This window comes from Benincasa hispida, chromosome 3 (genome assembly GCF_027475165.1).
Source record: "Benincasa hispida cultivar pf3 chromosome 3, pf3_genome.v1.1, whole genome shotgun sequence".
Classification (NCBI taxonomy): Eukaryota; Viridiplantae; Streptophyta; class Magnoliopsida; order Cucurbitales; family Cucurbitaceae; genus Benincasa; species Benincasa hispida.
In genome coordinates, this window is record NC_143480.1 from 32,079,526 (window position 1) to 32,093,820 (window position 14,295).

Genomic DNA, 14,295 nt, shown 5'->3' on the forward strand with positions numbered 1-14,295 from the left:
TAAAATGAGAAATTAATTTAATCTTAATTAATTATATCATAATTTAATATCAAATATTAAATTAATCACACATCAAATTTAAAACATGAATCCTATTCATGTAATTAATATTTCAAATTGATATCATTCCAAATTCAATCAATTTATTAATTCAAAGTATTCATATTTTACGAGCTAGTAGAGGGACCTTATGGACCTATTGACCATGAGCTCCAACGATTTAAGATTAATTGGCTAAAACTTTTTAGACCAAATTAATAAGTATTCGTTAACTATCAAGTCACACCACTATAGCTCGATAGTTGCACTCTTCTCACTGTAGATATATTTGCATTAACTTGATTTAACCATAATCAGTAAGTCAACCATTTACAAGTTGTTCGTCATAACGGCTGGGTCAAATGCTGTTTTACCCCCGAAATTACATCTTGCTTCTTAAGTTGCACCAATCTTTTGATGAACAATTGGTTTGTGATCCAATCACTAAACCAGATCTCTCTCCGGCCAATAAGAGGGTGGGGCCCCTTGTTCAAGATCTGGATTCAGTACTTAAGAAAATAACCTTTCTCCTGTCCCTAAATCGGGCAGGCGTGAATTTTTTATTACACCTTATGTCCCTAGCTATCTACCTAGTCTTACCCCTGAAATGTAAGGCTTATTGAGTCGGCGTTGTTGAGACAACCTTCACCTATGCAAATCTAAGGATAATCCCAATTAAATAGGAGTTCATAGTTAGCTTAGGATTAAGATCAAGTTACCTATGTCATCAAAGAGAAATGGTCAATCTTAAACAGTAAACAACGTTATAAAGTAAGTGCGACTTATTTCTTGGCCCGATCTTACGCAAACTCATTGCATAGGATGCTCTTACTCATTTTGTTTGTAGCACCTTACAACAAATTGTAACAACTACAGAGTGGGTTGCATTCGATAGTGTTACCGGAATAAGGCACCCAACCTTATTTATATACTATAGATCATTTTGACTATTTACTCGAACCTGATCCACTTTTATGTTTTCACATAAAGTTCAAGTATTCATATAATAGCCATGGATCTTAGTTTATTGGATTTAGACTTTATAAATACAATTTATAGATTCAATAATAACTTTATTGAAGTAATGTTGACTAACATCTTCATTGATAATACAATATATTTAACTTTACAAACTATGAGTTTTAGGACATACAACCCAACAATCTACTAACTACCAAGTTCTATTTGACTCAAGAGAGTCTATTTCTTCATTTATGGCTTCTTTCCATAAGTTGACATCTACAGAGGACAAGAAAATTTTTAGATCTTTGGGATCTTCTTCTACATTATAGGTCTGGAAGTCAACCCCGAAATCCTTGGTGGTTATAGTTCTTTTTCTTCTTCTAGGTTCTAGGTATGTTTCCTCTATAGAGGTAGGATTTCTAATTGGGGTTAGACTACTAGATCCTGAGCTTTCATTATTTCTCGATTTAAAAGGAAATCTATCCTCAAAGAAATCGACATCGTTTGACTTAATGATAACTTGGTTTACTAGATCATAAAACCTATAGGTTTTACTCTTTATGGCATAACCTATAAAAATGCACTCATAGGCTCTACTAGCTAGCTTTCTTTTTTTAGGGTTTGGAACTCTTACATAGGCTAGACAACCCCATGTTCGAAAGTATGACAAGTTTGGTTTTTTATTCTTGAGGATTTCATAGGGTGAAGTTGAATTTTTAGACTTTGGGATTCTATTTAGGACATAATACATGGTAAGGATAATTTCACCCCCGACTCCTGACCTAAGTAAAATAGTAACTACTAGCTGAACTAAAGTTCTATTTTTCCCTTTGGCTATTCCGTTCATTTCAGGAGAGTAAGGTGCAGTCTTTTCGTGTATTATTCCATGTGAGTTAAATAACTCATTAAAGTTGTTCAAGTTGTACTCGGTTCCCCTATCACTACGAAGTCATTTAATTTTTCTATTAAACTAATTCTCTACTTCAGAAACAAAAAATTTAAAGGCATGAAATGTATCACTTTTATTTTTCAGCAAATATACAAAAGTAAAATTTGAGTAGTCATCAATAACTCCACCTCGCCGGTTCTAGCAACTTTCATAGAGTGATGATCTCTCAATATAATATTCTTATCCTTAGTTTTAGTGTCTATCCACTGCCCTTCAAAACCACCGATCACATTTCTTCTGTGATCATGGTAACTAACGATTCTTTTGTCAGGTTCGCCTCACTAGCAGGACGACGTCTATTCCTACAGTTTCTAGCCACGTGTCTAAGTTTATTGCAATCAAAGAAAAGGAACTATACTGTTTCTCCTTAAGGGGGTTTCTGTTTTTTCTGTTGGTTCTGGTTGCTGGAACCATGGTTTTGACCTTTCCTCTTTGTCCCTTCTAACTTTTGGTCAGGTTTTACCACGACAGAGGCAGATCTTGAAGGAAATCGAACATGAGGTTTTCCATGAGCAGTGGAAAGATCATTCCAAACTACAATCATACATGAACTTTACAATTATAGGCATAAACAGAAACATACAGTTATGCATTAATTACAGAAATTACAACATGATATATAAAAGATCAAGGGTAAACGCTATACATTTTTGCAGACTCATTGCTAAACTTCTTGATCACAAACGCTTGATCACAGCAACACAACAACCACGAACATTCGTCCAACACTTCTACACTACACGAACATCGCGCACTAGAACTCAGTGATCGCCTCGATCACGAACACCTCAACAACATGAACGACCTCCACAGAACCTCGATAGTGTCGAGTTGAGTATGACACCACCAAGAGGGCTACCTTGGTATTCTTGGTGTGAGAATCCAGAGGGTGGGCTCTGTGTGGACTTGGATTGAGGCAGAAGACAGAGGAAACAACAATCATGTAAACGATTAAGCAAGTGGGAGATGACAGAACCTAACCTATCTTATAGGTCAAGGCCCAATCGTTTAGGAAATACTAAGCGATCGTCTAGCAAAAGCTATGTGATCATTTAGCTTATCGTTTAGCTGAGTGTTTGTCGCCTACAAATACTCCACGATCGTTTATCTTATCCAAGTTGTCGCTTAGTAAATCCTATTTACTTGACAACTTCCATGAGAGGAAAATTAACAAAATTTAACATTACTAAAATTAGGAAAACATTTTTTCTTTTATCTCACGGTTACCATGAAACCACCAATAATCTCTCACTCAATTGGTTATTAGAGAAAAAGAGTTAATTATCCAATAATTAATATTACTATAAATATAAATGATAACCAACTTATCATACTATATTTAACACCTATAATTTTAATATTTCATCTTATGAAACATATAAACTATAGCTCTTTTTCATTCCATGGCACCTAATGTAAATCTCATTTACATTAATCCTCTACTAGATATATCTCATATATCATACCGATCATATCATATATAATCGAATTACCTTTTGTCAATTTGAACATTTCAAATCAACATCAAGACCTGATCCTCAACTGAATCCATTGAGCTACCAAGGGGACCTTATGGATCTGTAGCTTGAAGCTCTAAGGGTACGTGAATAAATGACTAAACTCTTTACTCACGGGATCCACCATTCGTTAACTGCTAGGTACTCCACTAAAGAACGACAGTTGATCTCTCCTTATCACAAATATATTATGTGTCCATCTTAACCAATCAGTAGTGCGACTGTTGGGATTGGTTTCCTAATTCTCCCAGAGTCTCGTTGTTTTGTAAAGATACATATTGTTTAATGAATAAAATAAGTGTTATTTAATTCTGGCATTTACTCATATCCAATAAACAAAGCTCCTTGATTATCTTATGTGAATTTAAGCATGTATATGTGACATACAAGTGGATCATGCCTTAAGTGATAACCTAAATAGGTCTATAGTATAAAGATTAAGGTGGGATACCTGATCCTGAGATACTACAGATATGACCTGCTTTGTAGAGGTTTGCAAGTGTTGTAAGCTACTACATATGGTAGATCTTGACCATTCATGTGGAGGCGTGCGAGCGAGAGTGTCCTATACAAAGAGTTTGTATAAGACCTGGACCGTGAGATGACTAGACTCTGTATATAATGCCGTTGATACTAGAGACTTACATCTCACCTAAACGACCATAGGTGACACGACCTCAATCCTGAGTATTTTGGGAACTTCTGTGCCTTTGAAGGCGATCTTTTGATTAGTATGGATGAGAGTGGCCAGATTGCCAACTCAACATGCCTACCTTTTTAGGAACTTGTCTGATCTGGGAGATGGGAACTCAATCCACAAGATAAAATTCACTCCTTTCCCGAAGTAGGGATAAGTAGAGAGATTGCTCCCTTAAGGGCTGATTCCGGGGCTTGAACATAGTGGCCACAACTTTTCTTTGGAAGAGAAGAATCAGTCATAGTAGAACTATGACTTATGTTCATTAAAGGGATCAGTGGTACTTAAGGAGACAGATGTAACTACAAGGGCATAATAGTTATTGGCCCAGTTGTACTTACGAGCGATCTGTGAAAGGTTGTCGCACTGCTGATTGGTTAAGATGGACATATAATATATCTGTGGTAAGGAGAGTTTAGCTATCGATCTTTAATGGAGTGCCTGACAATTAACGAATAGTGGATCCCGTGACTAAAGAGTTTAATTAGTTATTCACATACCGTTGGAGCTTCGAGCTATAGGTCCATAAGATTCCCTTGGTAGTTCAATGGATTCAGTTAAGGATCAGTTCTTGGTATTGATTTGAAATGTTCAAATTGAAAAGAGGTTTTTTTTTTATTATATATGATATAATTGGTATGATGTATGAGATACATTTAGTGGAGGATTGATGTAAATGTACATTAAATACTATGGAATAGAAAAAGAACTATGGTTTATATGTTTCATGAGATGAAATATTAAAACTATAAGTTATAAATATAGTATGATAAGTTGGTTATCATTATATTTATAATAATATTAATTATTAGATAATTAATTCTTTTTCCTTAATAACCAATTGAGTGGCTGGTTATTGAATTTTCATGGAAACTGTGAGATAAAAGGAAAATGGTTTTTCTAATTTTAGTAATAGTTGAAAAGTTTTCATAAAGAGTTTCTGAGATTCCTCTCTCGCAAAAAGGATCTCACGGAGTTGTCAAGTAAATACAGATTTACTAAACGACAGCTTGAGCTAGCTAAACGATCGTGCAGTGGTGAGCTAAACGATCGTATAGTATTTACCAAACGATCACATAGCTTTTTCTAGACGATTGCTTTCCCAAAGTAAACGATCATGTAGTGTCTGTAGGCGACAGACCGAGCTAAACGATCACATAGGTTTTGCTAGACGATTGTATAACATTAGCTAAACAATTGGGCATCGACCTATACGATAGGTTTTCGCCATCTCCCACTTGCCCAGTCGTGTATACGATCGGTGTTTCCTCCTTCGTCAACCTCATTCTAAGTCCGAACAGAGCCCACCCTTTGAATTCTCACATCGAGAATACGAAAGTAGCCTTGTTGGTGATGTCATACTCAATTTGACAATCGTCGAGGTGTTGTGGAGGTCGTTCGTGCTGTTATTGAGGAGTTCTTGGCCGAGGCGATTGTTGAGGACGAGCATGAAATGTTCGTGCTGTGTTGTGGTCGTGTAGATCAACGTTCGAGGCTGCTGTTGTTCTAGCGATCGTATGCAAAGGAGTATGGAGAAGCATCTTTAAATGTTCGCAGAGTATTCTCTTTGTCATTTAAGTTTTCATGCTGTAATTTCTGTATTAATTGTATAACCACATGTTTGTAAATGACTGTAATATGTGATGTTCATTTATGATTGTGATTTGGAATAATCTTATTTCCGTTGCTCATGGAAATCTCGAGTCCGATTTCCTTTAGCGACAACCCTTCATAGATTGCTCGTAAGTACAGCTCGGCTAATAACCGTTATGTCTCTGTAATTACATCTAACTCCTTAGTACCACTGATCCCTTTAATGAACATAAGTCATAGTCCTACTACGACCGAGTCCTCTCTTCCAAAGAGAAGTTGTGGCCACTATGTTCAAGCTTCGGAATCAGCCCTTAAGGGAGTAATCTCTCTACTTATCCCTGCTTCGGGAAAGGAGTGAATTTCATCTTGTGTAAGTGAGTTCCCAGCTCCCAGATCAGACAAGTCCTAAAAAAGGTAGGCATGTTGAGTTGGCAATCTGGCCACTCTCGCCCATACTAATCAAAGAACCGCCCTCAAAGGCAGGAGTTCCCAAAACACTCAGGATTAAGATCGTGTCACCTATGGTCGTTTAGGTGAGATGTAAGTCTGTAGTATCAACGACATTATATACAAAGTCTAGTCATCTCACGGTCCAGGTCTTATACAAACTCTTTGTATAGGACACTCTCGCTCGCACGCCTCCACATGAATGGTCAAGATCTACCATATGTAGTAGCTTACAACACTTACAAACCTCTACAAAGCAGGTCATATCTGTAGTATCTCAGGATCAGGTATCCCACCTTAATCTTTATACTATAGACCTATTTAGGTTATCACTTAAGGCATGATCCACTTGTATGTCACATATACATGCTTAAATTCACATAAGATAATCAAGGAGCTTTGTTTATTGGATATGAGTAAATGCCAGAATGAAATAACAGTTATTTTATTCATAAAACAACGTGTATCATTACAAACAATGAGACTCTGGGAGAATTAGGACACCAATCCCAATAGATCTCCCAGTATGACATTTACCTCCTCCCTCCGGTCCTACCACTACAGGAATTCTGGCTTCTCCCAGCGCCATATATCGTCGGGAGAGTGTGAGAAATTCGTTGGGAGAGGATCTCCTGGTGAACTTTTAAACACCGTTAAGCGTTAGTGAAACTCTGGACGCCTATGTGGCGTCGGGAGTTAGGGGGAACTCCCGACGCTTAGTATACAACGTCGGGAGTTCTTGGAACTCCTGACGGGCTACACCGCGTCTAGAGTTCCCCTTAACTCCTGATGCCTTAAAACGGCGTCCGGAGTTCCCTCTAACTCCCGACGCCGCGTCGGGGGATCCTATATGGATAAAAAATTCAATTTTCTTTATGGATAAAATTTAATATATCGTTTGTAATTTTTTAAAATTTGATATGAAATCCTGTGAAACATATTATACCAAATAAAGATTCACATAAAAGAAAATGAAGTCCATTTTATAACAAGTAAAAAATTACAATATCCAAACGTTGTCCTAGCTCTAGAACACTTGTCCATTATATTCAGAAATACATAAAAGAAGTAAAATGAGAATAACATCTAGAACACTTGTCCATTATATTCAGAAATACATAAAAGAAGTAAAATGAGAACAACATCTAGAACACTTCTTGAGCACAGCATCTTCAACAATTGTCCCAGCTCATTTTCGAACAATATTCTACAAAAAACAAAAAACATTAAAATGTTATATGGATAAACAATTCAATTTCCTCTATTTTTCAAATTTTGAAAGTCATATATGATCTTTTAGATTGGAATCTAGTAAAAATTAAATTTGTATGAGAAGTATGTAAGAAGGGCTAGCTTATCTCAAAATAATATTAGTGCATGCATAGGATAATGAGGTAGAATAAGATACAAAATAAGAGAAAATAAATGAAATGGATGTGCATGAACCTTGATGAAAGCTTGAAAATGAACAACAAATTTGCAAGTAATGAAGGGGGGCTGCGACGGACGGCGGATGGTGGTGCGAAGGGGGAAGGGCAGGTGTGAAGAGGGGCGGGAGTGTGAAGGGAGAAGAAGGAAAATAGGGCGGCGAAAAATCGATTAGGGTTTTTGTTTAAAGAAAAGACTCTTTCGGTGCACGAGAAAAAGAAAGGGTCTGCTTTAAACTAGACCCCTCTCCCGACGCCGTCCAGGAGACCGTTGGGAGTTCTCCAGGTACTCTCGATGCCGCTTTAATGTGTCGAGAGTTCCCGGGAAACTCTCGATACCGGTTTGGATGCATCAGGAGTTCCTAAAGAACTCCCGATGAACCTTTACGGCGTCGGTATTTCCCGGGGAACTCTCGACGGTTCTTTAATTCGCCGGGAGAGACCATCTCTCCCGACGACCTAACTCCCGACGCCTTAAAACGACATCGGGAGTTCCCGTTTTTCTTATAGTGTACTTCTTGGTCTTATGCCTTAATGTGTTCTTAAAATCTTTCCACAAAGGGGGCAGTTTATCAATAATAATGATGACATGCAGAAATGCATGTCATCTTAGGCCTTTTACTTAGAATTATGAAGAGTTGTTAGGAAAAATATGCGTCAATCATGATAGGAATTCACAAGAATATGAGCTTTCGTTGATCAGCATGTCGAATCTCAGCTAACCCGTTATTTTGCGTTAATTATGCGTTCAATGTTCTATCTTTGTAGCTAATGCAAGAAATGAACACAAACGCGAAAATCGGACCACCACATACGAAGAAACACTCCATCGCAAGGGAAAACACATTGATCAATGCATGGATGCTGCAGTAATCAGCCGTATGCATCCATCGCATGGGATTTGCGCTCGTCAAGCGAATGCGGTCATCGTGTAGAGTTGCAGTATTAAGCGAATGCGGTCATTGAATGATTGCGGCTGTGTGACAACGCAACTAATGGGATCAACGCAAGGTAGGTGGAATGAATGCATCAACGCATCTACCTCGAGAAAATCCAAAGATGATGTCGACATTTCACCTACCACGCCATTAGTGGCAGAGGATCAGAAAGGACGAACCCGCCGAATGTCAGACTCAGAGCAATCCAATTAATGCTGTCGGCAACCCAAGCTCTATAAATAGAGGCCGAAGAGCTGAAATTCCATCATCCGGGAGATTATCCCTTAACTGAGGATTTTCCCCATGATTCAGACAAAATACGTGAGAAGACGCCTGAGAGTTCTTCACCTCCTTCATCCATTCCGAGTGACGATCGGAGCTTTCGACTGGAGTTAGATCTCGAGAGAGTCAGCTCCTCTGCCCATCCATGGCACCACCGGCAACCTTGACGCACATCCGCTAGAAGCAAAGCTTTGCTTCCAGCCGGTTATTTCTTTTTCCTTTCTTTTCCCTACATTTTATTGTATGACATTTTGGAATTAAGAAATTAATACAATCCGTTTTCAATGCATTTCTCTGTTCCTTCAACTTCATCTCCATCTTCTTTGCTTAGCATCTTTACTTTCATTGCAGCACTTAGTGGGATTACTTGGGTATTGCATACTTAGTCATGTGGATTAGGAATATGAAGCATGTAGCAACCCACTGAGAGGTGTGCATTGCGCAAGTGTGTGAGTAACCTTATTTGCTTATTGTGAAGCTGCTGCAATGCCTGTCTATAGGCTAACACATTGCTTGTCTATGAGTGAAGTAAGCAACAATCAATTGCCCGGGAGGGTAAGTGGTTGGACGCATTAAGCAAGGTATGTGTTGTTCACTAGGGATAGTAACAATCTTGCGTCAACCAAGTTCATGCGTTTGTCTTGTCTTATGTTGTGCCCAACACCCCTTTAGAGCTACTCGAGAGAGAGTCTAAAGAAAGAACCTAATGACTCGAGAGAGCTAGGTTAGAATCTAGACTCGAGAGAGCGAGATTAGATCGGCATAAGCAAGAGATAGGGACTTAGAGATAAGCTTTGTTTATCAACAATGCATCGCATGCACCCTAGGAATAAGAATGATGATATGTGGTCGCCTTGTTTGTGTATCATCGCATAGACAAGAATTAGAGGCTTATGTGTAGGTCTTATAGACACCTCTGCACATACATCGTATGTGTTCTGGCATTAGAAGCCGTAGCATTTGCACCAAGAGATGGTTTATTATTGTATGAGTGTTGCATGATCGCATTAGTTTGTGCGTTGACTAGGGTTGCCCTTGCGGTCACTCTTAAGGGTTGCAATGAAAACATCTCCGCATTTTATCTATTTTCCATACATTTATTTCATGTCAAGGTTTGTCGCATCGCTACCTTTCATGCATATTCTCATTGCGTTGTCTGTTAGATAGGAGTAGGAGTAGGATTAACGTAGCAATATCCCCTCCATTCTTTTATTCAACCGCCGCATGCACAATCAATGCAAACATATAGTTACAAGTCCTTGTGTTCGACCTCGGATTACCCGAGAAACTTGTGTCCATGTTATACTTGGTGTGAACGCAAGAAAACTTGTGGCAGGACGCATGGTCATCGTATACATTTATTAACGCATATTCATTCCAATGCATGACCATCGATGCATGACTATCAACACATATCTTAGGAACATGCATCGCATACCGTGTCCAAGAGAAGTTGGTTGTCGAGTAAAATTGACTTCCAATTTTCCGTCACCAAATAACAACTTGGAATTGTTCGTCTAGAGGCATACCTTCTTAGTTATTATCTCATGGGCTATCTTTTGTAGTTCATAGGACTAGGCATCTATAGATTTGTCATTCGTCATCTAGAACTTGAGATAACGACTAACAACATATTTCTTCAACCGAGCCTTCTCGGTGTTGTACTTCTTTTGTAGGGCATCCCAAATTTCCTTTGCGGTCTTCATTGTGCTGTAGTAGTCATACAGATCACAAGTCAAACCATTTAATATAAAGTTCTTACATAGAAAATATTTCTCCTTCTAGTCAGCAACTTCTTTTATTTGTTGTTCAGTTGGTTCTTCTAATGGGACAATTGGTTTATCCCTGGTATATGCGTCGAAAATTTCTTGACGGTAAGAAAAAAGAACATCTTTTGCTTCCATCGTTTGAAGTTTACTCCTTCAAAACGGAATGGACGGTTGAGATCGGATGTCATAATATCATTGTTGCTAGTGAAGGCCATTAGCAAATTCGTAGAGGAATATCTTAAAATTGTTGGAAACGACAACACCCTCAGATGATGAACAGGACAACAGCAAACGGTCAGGAACCGGAGGTCAGACAAAGAATAGAACCTGCAAAAAAAAAAAAGCTCGTTATAGGCTGAGTCGCAGAGCTTGCTCTCTTTAAGGCGTTCGCGACTCTGCCAAAGTGTGCAAATAGGTCAGAAATACTGTCATGTCGTCCCTAGGATAAAACTACCCAAAAAGAAAACTCAATCGAAAATGCACCATTACCAACTGGAATACACACCTTTCAGACTGGATTGCTAAAAAAAACGAAAAAGACGTGAGAGATTGAGAGAATGAAAAAAATTGATCTGCCCTCAAACATTGAACACTTGCGCCTTTTATAAGGTTGGGAACCCAACTAGCAGTGCAAAGCTGCCCGGGAGGGAAACGCTCCCAATCACAGAACGTGTGCGAGGTGATCAGCGTCGGCGGAAGACCGATACGTGTGACAGATCAACGATTGAAGAATTTTTTTAATAAATAAAAAATAATAAAAACAATATTTTTATTGAAAAGATAATCACACATGCACCCCGCCCCACCCGCCAAACGACCACACGCGTGTAGGACTTCCACTGAACCTACATTGGTCTATCTCCCCACTCCCTCCAAAACATGGGTACCCCTTGGGGTCTAAACCCATAGCCCAAGGTTGGAGTACAAAAGGAGACTCCCCTTTCAAAATTTATCAATGTGGGATTCTCAACCAAAGGTTGGTTCCTTTTTGTTTTTTGTTTTTGTTTTTTTTTGTTTTTATAAAAAAATTAAATTTTCACCCAATAGACTTAGAGTTGTGGGGTGGGCAAGTTTGGAAGTCTTGTTGGGTTTAAGCCTCAAGTCGGGTAAGCTTCTTGGTCATTTTTTTAGATAAATTGTGACCAAAATTTGACTATATGTGGTTGAAGGAACTCTTATTCAAGAGTACCTACTAGCGGAAGTGGATCTTTCCAATTCATTTTGATAGAATTACCACATATACATTCAAACATACTAAAATGCATATATAATGCTAAAGAGATCAAGAGATCATATCAGTTGAAGACTTCTTCTTCACATCAAATCTAAAACCTAATCGTCTACCTCGAACAGTCTCCACACGAACAGAAGGAAACGAAGATGACACCATCACACAGAGCCCTCAGTATTCTTGGAGTGAAAATCCAAAGAGTGGGCTTTGTTCGGATTTGATAGAGGAAAGGAGAAAGAGAGATCGTATACAACGATCAAGCAAGTGGGAGATGAGCTCGTCTATCGTATAGACAAGATGCTTGTTCGTTTAGGTGAAGTATACGATCGTGTAGGAAAAAGGTAAGCGATCGTCTAAATGATCATGTAGAAAAAACTAAGTGATCGTCTATATGATCATTTAGTAAATATCGAGAACTAAACGATCGCTTAGGAAAAGGTAAACGATCGTTTAGTAAATAGTGTGCGCAGGTGTGATCATTAAGCGATCGCTTAGCAATATCATATAGGTAAGCGATTGTGTAGGCACTATCGTATAGGCACTGATTTTCTAAGTGACGTCACACTTTTTAACACAATGTCCGCACATCTCATGTTTAACACACCGTGAGCTATTTATGCGTCTCAAAGTGATCTTTCGACTCACTCATCCGTTATTAAAACATAAGAAAGTCCTTCCCATTTTCCTTTTAATCGTCCAATGAATGTGATCACATCATATTTATAATATATATTAATATAGTATTTTTCTCCACTAGATATAAATCATATTTATACCAAATTTCCTCCAAATTAATGTATCTCATACATAAAGTTAATTATATCATATATAATTAACTAGTTCAATTATATCATATATAATCAAACTCTCTCTTGTCAATTTGAACATTTCAAACTGACCCAAAAACCGACTCTCAACTTGTATCCAAGCTACCAAGGGGACCTTATGGACCTAAGGCTCAAAGCTCCAACAGTACGTGAATAGCTAACTAAACTCTTTAGTCACGATATCCACCATCTGTTAACTGTCAGGCATTCCACTAAAGATCGACAGTTGAACTCTTCTTGCCATAGATATATTTCTATGGATATAACCAATCATCAGTACGACGAACCTTCATAGTTGCTCGTAATTACAGTAGGCCAATTTACTGTTTTGCCCCTGTAATTACATCTTCTTCCTTAAGTACCACTGATCCCTCTAATGAATAATACAACATAGTCCTACTATGTGTGAACACCTCTCGAGCCATGAGAAGGTGCGTGGCGCCACATCGTTCAGGCCCTGGGATCAGCCCTTAAGAGAGCAATCCGTCTACCCCTGCTCTGGGAAGGAGTGAACTCCATCTTATGAAGCTAAGTTCCCAGCTCCCAAATCAGACGAATCCCCAAAGTGGTAGGTTTGAGTCGGCGCTCTAGCCACCCGCACCCATGCAAATCAAAGAATCGCCCTCAATGGCAGGAGTTCCCAACTCACTCAGGATTGAGGTTATGTTACTCATGGTCATCCTAATGAAGTGAAGTCTCAGTCATGAACGGAGTTATATGACGAGACATTAACACTTCGAGGTCAAGTCTTATACAAACTCTTTTTATAGGATGCCTCTGCTCGCATGTCCACTACACGAATGATCAGAATCAGACCATTTGTGATAAGTCACAACACTTGTAACAATTCCACAAAGCAAGCCGCGTCCATAGTGTTACCAGGATAAGGTTTTCCTCCTATATCCATATACTACAAACTATTTTGGTTGTCACTTAAGACATGATCCACTTGTATGTCACTACATACATGCTTAAGTTACATAAAGACAACTAGAGATATTAAGTTTATTGGTTTATGATAAAATAAAAACATCTAAATATGCAAAGTCAAGAAGTGAAGTAAATATCATATATATTATACATCACAAGTATTTTTACAAAGTTGTTTACAAACTACAGGACACGAGACTTTAGGGCACAAACCCCAACAGGGGTTACGTTAATTTTCGCTCTTATTTTAGGTTTGATCCATAAATTTTTCAGGATAGCTGATTTGGTTTAAAATTTGAACTTAATTTAGGTAAGTGGCTTTCTACTGGTTCACCTTCGAATCAGTCGTCTCTACCACTTGGACTGTTTACTTAAGACTACTTGGACTGTTTCTTGAGACGGTTAAGACTAATTTAACTGATTATTTTGGACTGTTTGAATTGATAATTTATGATTGATTGAACTGCATGATTTAATGGCATTGACTGATTGGGTTGGATTGTTTGACCATGTTGAATGTACTGTTGACTCAAGATATACTGAAAATTTTACCCCTAAGATAGACGACAAAAAAAAAAAAAAAAAAAAACACAGGAGTTATATGAACTGATGCATGTTAAGTTATAGGGTTCTTGTTAACTATTTTTATCTAGGCAGGTGTACATTTATGACTATATATATGCACA